Here is a 13,400-nt window from a genome sequence, read left to right on the forward strand (position 1 = left end):
CCCGGTTTTGACCTAAATTTTCATGGCGAGTATCGTCGGTGAAGCAGACACTTACTCTGCCGGAGCATGAAGTTTTATTCTCCTATTCTCCTGGCACTTTCTCAATGGTCATTTGTAAATATATATTTTTGAATGTATTTGCCCTCGTTCTATGGATTTTGGTTTTGAATGACTATTTGATTATTATACTACTATTCTCCATTCATTAATCAAACATTTTCCTTACATCGCCGTACACCAAATGTGGTAGGTTATACAGTTTTCAATTGATACTGTGTTTTGTATTAATATCTGGATTGAGTGTAGCCGCCAAAAGATGGTATGACATTTATAGCAACGTTTTAATGCTACCAATTTAACATCCAAATGTCCAAGAATCGGCCGACCAAGGGTAACCAGCCCTCCTGAAGACCGTCTAATACAGCTGCGTCATCTTCGGGGTCGCTTCTTCATGCAACCGTAACATCAAAGACTTTTCTTGGTCGACGGGTGAGCAGCCAGTACATCCGTACCGGGCTGTGACGTCACCGAATGTTTCCGAGGAGGCCTTACGCATGTCCCGTTTTAAGGCGATGTCATCGCACGTATTGCCTCGACTGGACTCGGCGTCACCGACGATGGCTCTTAGGGCAGTGGAACAATTTAATTTTTTGTGCATTGATGTGTCGAGACTTTCTTTGATGAACAATGACTGCAGGTAGCAAGTATGGCGACGATAGAATGAACGCTTTGAAAACTGCTATGTAGCCCAGCGTGACAGAATTGGTGGGGGCAGCATGATGATCTTGGGCGAAAATCGAACCAGATCATTCATTGTCAACGGCATTTCAAATATTATTAAGAATCGGCTTGCAATTTAAGCTCCCTTCACCTTCCCGTTTTTACAGATTCGATGAGCTTGGTCCATTTTACAGCATGATAATGCGACATCCCTCACCAGTCGCATGACCAGGACGTTCTTACAGCAGAACAATGTCTAATTTTCGATTGGTTGATTATAGTAAAATATAAAGTTAAATATATTGCTTTGAAAATAAGATATTTTATTTATTTTATATATATATTTATTGATATGATATTGTCATTTCATTATTACTACTAAAGAAAACTAAATGATAGTGCTTTGAACGTGGCCCCAAGTTACGATTTCGGAGAACTAAGTCTCTTTCTCCTGTTGTATGCAGATGATCTTGTACTGATTTCCGAATCAGTCGAGGGATTGCAAAGCCTTTTAGATAATTTAAGGTCTTACTCAGATAAATGGAAAATGACAGTTAATACAGATAAAACAAAAATCGTAGTTTTTCGGAAGGGCGGTAAAGTCAAAGATAACGAAACATGGACATATAACGGTATAAATATCTCAGTGGTAGACCAGTTCTGTTATTTAGGATTTCTTCTTAAGTTTAATAATAAATTTAACTTTATGTCTAAGCATTTAGCCGAACAAGGTCGTAAAGCTCTTTTTGCCCTACGTTCAAAGTGTAATAATTTGAACTTAAATGTAAAAACTATGTTGCATTTGTTTGATACTTATATTAGCAGTATTCTTTGCTATGCCTGTGAAGTATGGAGTACTCATAATGCTTTGGAAGTTGAAAAGGTACATTTAGAATTTTGTAAAAACTTACTGGGCGTTAAAAAATCTACCTGTAACGCTATGATTTATATCGAACTTGGGCGACTCCCACTGAAGAATATGCAACTTAATAGAATGTTAAAATTTTGGTTTAAATTGTTGAATTCTGATAATTGTATTCTAAGAGAGACTTACAACTTGCTCTACATGGAAATTGAGAAAGAGAATCCAAAACAGAATTGGCTCTTGCATGTGAAGCACAAATTATTTGAACTTGGATTTGGATATATATGGTTACGTCAGTTACCTTCTGATATTGTTTATATGTCTATTATAAAAGAAAGAATTAATGACCAGGACTCTCAGACATTGTTTAACTCATTACATATGTCGAGTAAATGTGATCTATACAAACATATGGTTAATAAAGTAACACTGCAATTCTACCTCACCAAATCATTACCAAGTCAATTGAGAAAAATGATAACAAAATTGAGACTTTCAGCACACAATCTAGCTATAGAATCAGGAAGGTATAAGAATATTCCCAGTTGTCAAAGGTATTGCATTAACTGTAATTCTTTAGAAGTTGAGGATGAATTTCATTTTTTATTCGTATGTCAAAAATATTCAACTCTAAGAGGAAAATATATAAAGAAAAAATTTTGTGCATTGATGTGTCGAGACTTTCTTTGATGAACAATGACTGCGGGTAGCAAGTATGGCGACGATAGAATGAACGTTTTGCCAACTGCTATGTAGCCCAGCGTGACAGAATTGGTGGGGGCAGAATGATGATCTTGGGCGAAAATCGAACCAGATCATTCATTGTCAACGGCAATTTAAATACTATTAAGAATCGGCTTGCAATTTAAGCTCCCTTCACCTTCCCGCTTTTACAGATTTGATGAGCTTGGTCCATTTTACAGCATGATAATGCGACATCCCTCACCAGTCGCATGACCAGGATGTTCTTACAACAGAACAATGTCTAATTTTCGATTGGCCTTCGAAACCTCATGAACCCTATAAAGCACATCTGGGATGTCCTTGGAAGACGAGTTCAGAGTCAGCAAAATCATCCCTCAAACGCACACGAACTAGTGCCGGCATTTAAGGAGAAGAGAAACGCCATCCCGGCTCACACCATTCGACGATTTACAGGCTCTATGCGCCGGCGTTGTAATGCTGCGGTTTTAGCCAATTGTGGTCCTAGAGACTTATATACGTAACCACCATATCTCTTGCACCTCACTCAAACTCACCAAACCATAACGGATTTGGGTCGGCATTAAACGTCCTTAAGTAGATATCCGACTTGAACATTTTACTATATTTCATTAAAACCCAACTAAGCTACTGCCGTTTCAAAACATTTCTTTATTATCTTAAAGTATTTATGACTTTTTATGCTTACGCAAATTAACATTATGCGACTTCACGATTTATTCATCGAAAAGTGCACCATTTACTTAAATCGTGTTCCTGACCGTTGCAACTCATTTCATCGATGCACCTATAGAAGATCGGTGACTGCAGCTACCAGCGGTAAGTAATGGGTTAAACAGAGTAACATTTTGTGAACATTATTACAACACTATTATCAATTAAATATTATGTCTGGTTTTTTTTTAGGTTAAACTGTTTCCTTTGATATTATTGACTTTTGAATATTTAATGTTATATGCGGTATAACTGTTCTCTTAGAAACATTTATTTGACTTGCATATCATTGTAGTAAGGACAAATAGCATTTTGTATCGTAGACTTACTTATTAGTAATTAAAAAGATTAAATGTCGGCATTGGTTCAATAACACGGAAATGAAAGCAATTAAATTACACATTACATTGACAACATGATATTAGCATTACGTACCGTTATAAATCTCAAATAATTTACGCAAAGTGTGGATATACGTTAACAGGAATTAAACGGAAATGGCAGAAAAAGGAAGCAACTGTTTTGATCACGAAGAAATTTCACTTGCAAATATCGACGATGGAAACGAAGATGAAGACATCAATTCCAAAATTGTATGCGACCACGTCCAGGAATCTTTTATAAACGAACTTCGGCATAACGAGACCACACGTTTTAAGGTCATTTTGAGTGTGTGTACTACCTTCGCTTATTCCATATTGGTATGTATTTACTCTTTTCATTGAAGACATTTTGCATTTAATATACAGCATTACGGTAAACTTATTTGTATTTGATATATATAAAAACAATGTAGTGATTTTTAAATGCTTTAAAATTTACATCAATGAATTTGATCTTAGATATGATGAATGAACACAAAAATCAAACATACTGATATTTCGTCCTATTGTATCCAAATACAACTGATGTGCAACGCAAATAATATTTTTTCAAAGTTATTAACATTATTGAAAAGTAATGAAAACTGTTTAATAGTAATGAGACCTGGCATATGTAACAAAAAATGGCACTAGAATAAAATATTTGTTTAATCAGTGATGTTCAAGGTATTAATGAAAAGAATTGAAAACCACCCGAAAATAGATTTAAAATAAGGCTCTTCTTGTAATCAGTCAACATTTTTGGCAGCTTTTCATCTATATTTTGAAATAATCTTTTTCTCTCTCGAAAAGTGTCGAATTTAAGAAATTAGGCATAGAAAGGCAAAGTAATCTTTTGCAACAAGGCAAATAATGATGCAGAAATCACTCATGTCAATTTTTTATGACGATTGGTTCCTTAGCTTTTCGAATCCCCCTAATTACAACAAGTACGGATTTTTTTGATGTAGTAGAGTTGCTCCCACTATCATAGTTTCTGGTTTTAAAAGATGAAAAGATAAGGTTATTTTTATGTCATCAGGGATGGAACAAAGGCCAGACAGGTCCGGCATTTTTGGATATTCTTTACATAGCTGGCTCTGACCTGGAACAGGGATCTGTATTCATGACGTCATACAGCGCAGGTTCTGCAATAGGATCCATTATAGGCGGAACACTTTACTCCAAAGTGAACCGATACCTATTACTAGTTGTAGTTTTGTTGATTTACAGTCTTACACGTTCAGTAATTCCATGGTGTGCTCTTTATGAACTCATGGTAGCATTTCAGACAATACATGGCATTTGCGGAGGAATACTTAGTGTGGGTGAGTATCTTGAAAGGTATATAATGTTAAGGAACGTTTCACCGTAAATAACGTTGAATAAATATCTATCAATCAATTAACAGGTTTATCTCATTTAGTGTATCCTATTTGTCTTGTTGTCTGATAAACATTTAGATTTGGAAATCACAATGAGAGTGACCATTGTAGAATACTATAAACTTGGAATAGATATCAATCAATCAATTATCAGGTGTAGATTTCATTAAGTTGATCAAATTCATTTTGGAATATTATCTAGATAACATTTGTAAAAAGAGTGACTTCAACTTGTGATCTTTTGTGTCTTTGAAATGATCCTTGTGATGTCAGGGCTCACCAAATTATTGTTGGCAGCCCGATTTTAAATAATACGACACAAACAATGATATAAAAGATTTTCAAATTGCTGTTTTTCCAAAATCATATCGATGCAAATTTGTATTCCATTGCATGTAAATTACAATTGAACTATTTTGTTTCATGAAGTACTTTTTGAAACATATTTTTCAATCAATTTCTTCCTAGTGCTGGTGTCTATGGCGGCTTCAATATGGGGAGCTACAGCCAGAGGTAGAGTGTTTCTCAGCATTTTCATGGCATCTGACGCTTTAGCCGGCCTCATCGCACCGATGATTACATCTCCATTCCTATTACCAAGAACAGGTGGCGGTGTCGGGCGCAAAGATTATTCGAACACCTCGGTCACAACAGGAACGTATCCAACAGATCTTATAGTGGGAATTATGTCAACTGAAAATGTTTTCTTACATTCAAACGTAACGGCTATCGAAATGCCACAATCGAGGGTTTACATTGCTTATACTATAACAGCCGGATTGGCTTTTCTATCAGCCATACCATTCATTGGGATGTACTTGAAACCGCTTAAGCAGGAAAATAATGAAAGTTTTAATGAAGAATCAAATTTTATCGGAAATTTACCTCTGAGTATCAAATTACTTCAATTAGTAAATGTCGGGTCATTTGCTACCTTTTACTTTTCGGCGTATTTTATATTTACTGGATATTTGACTGCTTTTACCGTCGAACATTTACAATGGACAAAGACTTTTGGGTCGTGGCTGACGTCAGAACTATTTCTGGCATTGCTCATCGGAAGATTATTGTGCGCTTATGTATCACATTTCATAAAGCCATTGAAGATGCTAACATTTTCAACTGTATTACACGTCATGGGTCTAGTTGGACTTTCCGTCAGTGGCGTCTTTCTGGCTGATGAAGGGATGTGGATATCTGTATGCGCCATAGGTATTGCATGGAGTATAATGTGGCCTAGTATTTGGAGCTGGGCAAACGAGAATTTGATTTCAATTCGCGGAAAAGTTACTGCATTCATCATGTTAATGGGAAGCGTTGGGACAATATCAAGTCCCTTGTTATTTGGTTACATGATGGAAGAGCTTTCACCGATTTGGTTTTGCTTTTTACTCTTGGGATATTCTTGTATAACGGTTATAAACGTCATATTGATGTTTCTGTATATAATGTGCCCAAAAAGAAATTCAAGCAAGGAGCAGAACAAATCATTGTTTGACACTGGCAACTGAAAAGCGTAAATATATGACAATGACGGCCATATAAGATTTTCGGCCGATAAATAACAGCACTTGGTCAAGATTAAGTCAGAAGATTAAGCAAGCATGAAGTTTAAAACGTAAATCGTCTGTATTGTCAATATTTCCCAAAGACCAAAGGAAATATTCAAAATGGAACATCAAAATTATCGAAATGACATACTGCATGAAATAATTTTTCAACAAATTTGATATGGAAAAAACAAAATTCAAAAAATAGATCAACTTTCACCTCAAAAGGGATGTTTCATTAGAAACATTTTGTAACAGTTCATTGAAGATATATTCAACAATGTTATCGCTTCGAAAAAAACTGTAAATTCAACGGTTTTAAAGTGATAGACATTTAGGTTAGACGTCATGGCGGCCATAATGAATTCCTGACCTACTTATTGATAGATGAATTATATAGACAATGAATTGGACAACGGGATGTACAATTCATCATATAATTTACAAGTATATACGATTCCATATCAAATCGTTTATGTCTGTATAACGTTAAAATTAATATTTATATATATCTAGACAGCAAAAATCAGCAAAAACAATCAAGTATGACACTATATCCGAAAAACAAACAAACACAACAACACTCTTTTAGAGTTTTATCTTTTCTATCCAGCAAAATGAACCCTGTGGCTAGCAGCGATCAGCATCACCGCAACGAGAGTTAACACGAGAGGAACAGGTGAAGATACAATAATTAAATACCGGACGGATATATGACAATTTAACATCATATTAATTTTTTTGCTGGAAACATTATTTCTTTGAAATTAATTTATTCATGAATGTTAAAGACTCAATTGAACGGCAATCGTTCTTCTTTGTATATTCTATTGTGTAAAATAAATCAATGTGAAGGAAAAATTATCTCAATATTTTGTGTTAATATTATGAACAATTGTTTTTATAAACTAGACATTATCATAGACAATTTGGCGGGCTTTTCACGTACTTAACATAAAAGAACTAATGTCTTAATATTTTCAAAATTAAAAACTAGCGTAAACATTTTATAGGTATCCTTCCAAGTTTGTTCAGATTTTATGTGTCAACAAAAGAGTTATAAAATGAGAGATAACTCGCATATATAGTCCGAAAAATAACAACACTTGTTGGCTCTCCCTCTTTAACATCCCTATTAATTTTCAACTCAATGACGGCCATATAAGATTTCGGCCGATAAATAACAGCACTTGGTCAAGATTAACTCAGAAGATTAAGCAAGCATGAAGTTTAAAACGTAAATCGTCTGTATTGTCAATATTTCCCAAAGACCAAAGGAAATATTCAAAATGGAACATCAAAATTATCGGAATGACATACTGCATGAAATAATTTTTCAACAAATTTGATGATTAAAAACAAAATTCTAAAAATAGACCAACTTTCACCTCGAAAGGGATGTTTCATTAGAAATATGTTGTAACAGTTCATTGAAGATATATTCAACAATGTTATCGCTTCGAAAAAACTGTAAATTCAACGGTTTTAAAGTGATGGACATTTAGGTTAGACGTCATGGCGGCCATAATGAATTCCTGACCTACTTATTGATAGATGAATTTTCTTCTTTGACATCTGCAATACAATGTAAGAAAATAGCATTGGCATACCTCTGGCCATTTTGTTGTCTCAAAATTGAAGGCAAAAGAATAAAAATAAACGTACTAGAAACAATAGGTTTGCACCAGTTGGTGAAAAGCCTTAATAAGACCTTTGGAACAAGAGCGGCCACATAAATAAACTTGGACGTGAACTGGAGCTAGAATGGGATCATCTAAAAAAAAAATCCTTTCCTTGCACATATACGTAGTTTTCAACTGAGATTTATTATTTTAACATGTTTGAGTTTTGTTACTGCTCATTGGCAAGTACATCTCGGCATTTCATGAGGAAACACTTATCACTGCGTAGCTCATAATGTTTGAGTAACATATTTCAGGTCTTTCTGTTATCATTTCGAGAACTAATCTTTGTTCCAAATAACTAAGATATAAATGTTCCTTCACCTCAACTACATTTGTCACCCTCTGTATTTCAACATTAGACTTTAACGATAGCCAGTGTAAGACGCACCTTGATTTTAAACGTATAATACATTATATCGACAATGAATTGGACCACGGGATGTACAATTCATCATATGATTTACAAGTATATACGATTCCATATCAAATCGTTTATGTCTGTATAACGTTAAAATTGATATTTATATATATATCTAGACAACACAAATCAGCAAAAACAATCAAGTATGACACTATATCCGAAAAACAAACAAACACAACAACACTCTTTTAGAGTTTTATCTTTTCTATCCAGCAAAATGAACCCTGTGGCTAGCAGCGATCAGCATCACCGCAACGAGAGTTAACACGAGAGGAACAGGTGAAGATACAATAATTAAATACCGGACGGATATAACAATGTGCATAGCAAGCTCCATACCGGTAAAAGGACGTGCTTTTGCATTTTAATTTCTTGTCTAAGTCTGGTGTTGTTTTGGGTTAAGGTTGCTAGATCGTCCGACGAGAGTTTTCTGTGTTTCTTGTGCATTTTTTTTTCAAAATGTGTGTATACAATGTATTAATTTTAATGTAACGACACGTTCGAAAAGTATCGGTACATTGGAGTTCTTACCAAACATATTGAACATAAAATCTAAAATCAACGAGTTTATCTCTTAACCATCATTATTAAACAAGAAATAAGTTTAAACAAAGAAACGAGATAATTTCTCCTTCTATACGTTTACTCTAAAACGTTTGTAAATTTTACATGCTGCTGAAGTAATCGTAAAATTTGTTTCTTCGACAAGACATAGCTTATTTTTGATTTTTTAGATATTATTTTATTTGATAGATGGTATAGTATTGCAATAATGTATAAAATGTCTTCTATATTTTGTTAAAATTATACATTAACGTGACACAATGTGTTCACCATGGTCAATCTAAGTGCGAACTTCGTGACCTAAAATATCAAGATAGTCAATACTATCAGGTGAAAGGGCGTTTTAGAATGTGACAGGTCCAAAGTAAGGCAGACACCCTTACTTAAACCGTAATGCAAGCATTGTACATTGTACCCGTGTTCTGAAGCAATGTCTCCGGATAACATATATGTTTAGTGAGATAAGATAGCGGTGTCTTAAAGAACAGGAATCAGTAGTTATAAAAGATAAGGATAGATTCACTCTGAAAACACAATCCGTCATCTGTAAACCATAAGTGGGGCATTTATGGACAGAAAATAAACTAAAATGGCGGAGGTGCTCGAAACAACGTCTCCTTGAGACTTCGGCACAGATGATATAAATGAGTGTTGTTTCAAAACTGTCATCGCGAAGGAGAACAAATCATTTTTAGCTGAATTTCGATAAAAAAAACACCGTTTCAATGTCCTGCTAAGCGTTTCTGCTGCCTTCCATTTTCTATGTTGGTTTGTTTTACTTTTTGTATACATATATCTTTGTCTACAAGAATCCACGTGAAACGTTTTGTGTTCTAAACTGCATGTGTAATATGTGCACCTGTTGCAGAGGATTAGCACTAAGTTATGATTTTGAGACGACTTCTTTAAGATATATATATCAGTCATTCAAAATACTTCTGTGTTTTGCTGTTTAGTCAGCAGCAGTGTATGCAAGCCCACGATTGATTGAGCCTCTGTGATTCTGTCTTAATCATAAATTGGAGAATTCGAGGACGATATGGGACTCTTATCGACAATCTATACAGTGCAGTGACATCGTAGATTAAAAAAGGTAGACGATATGAGTTGCACCATTTCATATCGAATCTGATAATTGTCTGTGTTAGAGATAGTGACACAAACAGGAAAGGTGAGGTAAGTTCTCTTCATTCAACAATGACCACATTTTCCATTCTATTTCTAGTTTTTTTAGTTTGTGGGTAAATTCATAGTAAGTCTTATATTTAGGTACTTAGCATTTAGAGGTTAAAAACTATAAATGCACATGGAGGAGAAACAATAATAGCCGATAAATCACACTTCAAACAACACATCTGTAAGTAGTTGTAGACTACACATGTATATACATTAATATAAAACAATGAAGTTATTATTTAAGCAGTTAAATCCTTAGTTTTCTTAATTTTTTGCAATAAATAGAATATGTAATTCAATAGAATTAGAAAAAATAACTACTTCATGATTTTGTACGTACACGGCACTAATAAGTTTCATTCCATTGTGGAAAAATGAATTATTACCAAAATGAACATCAAATATTTTCAAAGAACTATACTTTCCTTGTAATATTTGTGTTGACTTGCTATTGATTCGTTACTGATAAGTTAATGACACTATCCTACACGTTCTATACAGTCTTATCTTACTACATGTTGTAACACTGTACATAAAAAAACATATGAAACGTTTTACATTATATCGTGCTGTACGAAATATACATTGTATATACTACCATATGGTACTTTCCTTTGCATATTATATTGGCCTTCACCTTAATGTGACAATGTTCTTGAATTTGATGTTCACATACTATTACACATATAATAAGCATGCACTGTTTAGCGAGAAACGTTCCTTGTATATAAACTGTTCAAATACTATTTAGCCATGAACGCTAGTATCAATTAACATTAAATGGCATGTAGTATAAAATATCTAATTGATCAATTTACGCAAAAGCAGCTAAACAAAATGACGGAGAGAAGAATAAGTTTGGACGCAGATTGTTCTGAGCAGGAGAAAATATCACTTCGGGAAATCGATAAGCAAGATACAGACGAAGATATTCATCCCGAAGAGGTCCATAAGCACGTCCAGGAACCTATAATAACAGAACTTCGACATAACCAGGCCACACGTTTTAAATTCATTCTTAGCGTGTGTGCTACCTTTGCCTATTCCATGTTGGTATGTCTCTTTTCATTTACATTATTTAATATTCAATATGGCAATTCTATTTGCATTGATACTTACCCTCAATATCAATTACATGTTATCCTCAGATATACTTTTTATTACCCGAGGTGTATAGCAATTAATTGACATGGTTTAATTCATATGAATAGTGACACGATCCAAAATATATGCATGCTTGACATTCTTTGGGAATCAAATATTAAACATTATGTATAATACAATTGTCCATATGTAATTTGTTACTCAGTGTTTTAACGGGAATATTTATTGTTGCATTGTGTTTTAGCAATTATAATGCAATGTATTAAAACTATGAAAAATGATCGCACAACAGACGCAAAACATATTAGCAACTTTCAAATCAAATTAAGAGATAGACACAGAAGAGTCAAAACGATGGAATTGCATCATATTTGTCTTAATTAGGAATTTCATAAGGGCATTGTGACATCGTAATGATAATGACTTCATAAATTATGTGTTAAATTGGTGCAAATAGAATTAGTAACATCAGGTTAATATCTCAAAACACTGACCGCCACATGACCCTGTTTTAGCCAATGAGAATTGAAGAAAGTCGTCAAATATCTAATATATTTGCATATCGTAGAGTTGCCATCCTTTTCTTTATTTTCCATTTTAAAAGATGAAAAGATATGGCTATTGTTATGTGACCAGGGATGGAACAAAGGCCAGACAGGTCCGGCATTTCTGGATATTCTTTACATTTCTGACTCTGACCTGAAGGAGGGGTCTGTCTTCATGGCTGCATTCAACGCGGGTCGTGCAATTGGGTCACTTACTGGCGGGATGCTTTACTCCAAAGTGAACAGATACATGCTACTAGTTGTAGGTTTGGTGTTTTACAGTCTAACACGTGCACTCATTCCATGGTGTGCTCTTTATGAACTCATGATAGTTGTTCATGCAATACATGGTTTTTGCACTGGAATTAATAATGTTGGTGAGTATATTTTAAAGAATTTTAATTTAACTATTCTTATCGGGGTGGAGGATTAAAGTGTCTGGGTTTTTTTTGTTTTTTTTTATCAGACTTGATTTAAGTGGCCTTCGTCCAGGTAAATATGCTTAGAATAATTCCCAGTCTTTCTGATAGTGTGTTCCTTTTTTTCTGATAAACAGTTAGATTTGGGTGTCATGATTATGCAAAAACTATAAGTTTTACATCATGTTCGAATTATTTAAAGCTTTAAACTGCTTTGGAAAGTTATTATTCCATAATTTTCACAGGATTTCAGACAAATTGAACTAAAGTTAATATTTCCTCTTTTTACGAATGGTTTCTATAACTTTAAAATTGGTACCTAACTATTACAGTAAAAATGGAGTCTTGCATAAATCTACATCATATTACTTACTGATGTAGTACATACACGCATTGCTCGAGCATTATAAAAACCGATTTTGTCAACTACACCACAGTTCAGACAAAACTAGCATAACGTAATTCAGTCAAGGAACTTTCGGAATAGACTGATATCAATGTCTGCCATATGTTATTAAACCGTTCGTTTCTTATTCGAATACAATGCGACAAAAACATCTATGGTTTAAACATAGATTGTATAACGGATTGAAGTTCGTTTATTTGTCAGTTTATTCTCCATCGGCTCCAGGTAATAATGGACAGAGCTAGTCACGAACTACATTGTATTTTACACTGCATGGTTTAACCTACCACTTCAATAATCATTATTCCCATCTCAGATGAACACATTGTTTCATTTACACTTCGTTCAATAATTTTACCGATATTTTCAAAGAGAGATTTCTATTTTATATCAGGAACATATCTATTTGGACTTGTATAATATCGTTTTATGAAATATTTAATATGCCATTCACAGTTAACGTAACATGTTTAAATCGTTTTCTATTAAGTGCTGATGTCTATGGCAGTTTCAATATGGGGGGCCACATCCAGAAGTAGAGTGTTCATCAGCATTTTCATGGCATCTGACCCTTTAGCCGGTATCATCGCACCAATGATTACATCTCCTTTCCTATTACCAAAAACCAGTGGCGATGTCGGGCGCAATGACTTTTGGAACACCTCGGTCACAACAGAAACTTATCCTTCAGATCACAACGTTGGAATTATTTCAACTGTCAATGCTATCCTACAGTCAAACATAACTTATATTGAAGAGCC

This window comes from Pecten maximus, chromosome 4 (genome assembly GCF_902652985.1).
Source record: "Pecten maximus chromosome 4, xPecMax1.1, whole genome shotgun sequence".
Taxonomy (NCBI): Eukaryota; Metazoa; Mollusca; class Bivalvia; order Pectinida; family Pectinidae; genus Pecten; species Pecten maximus.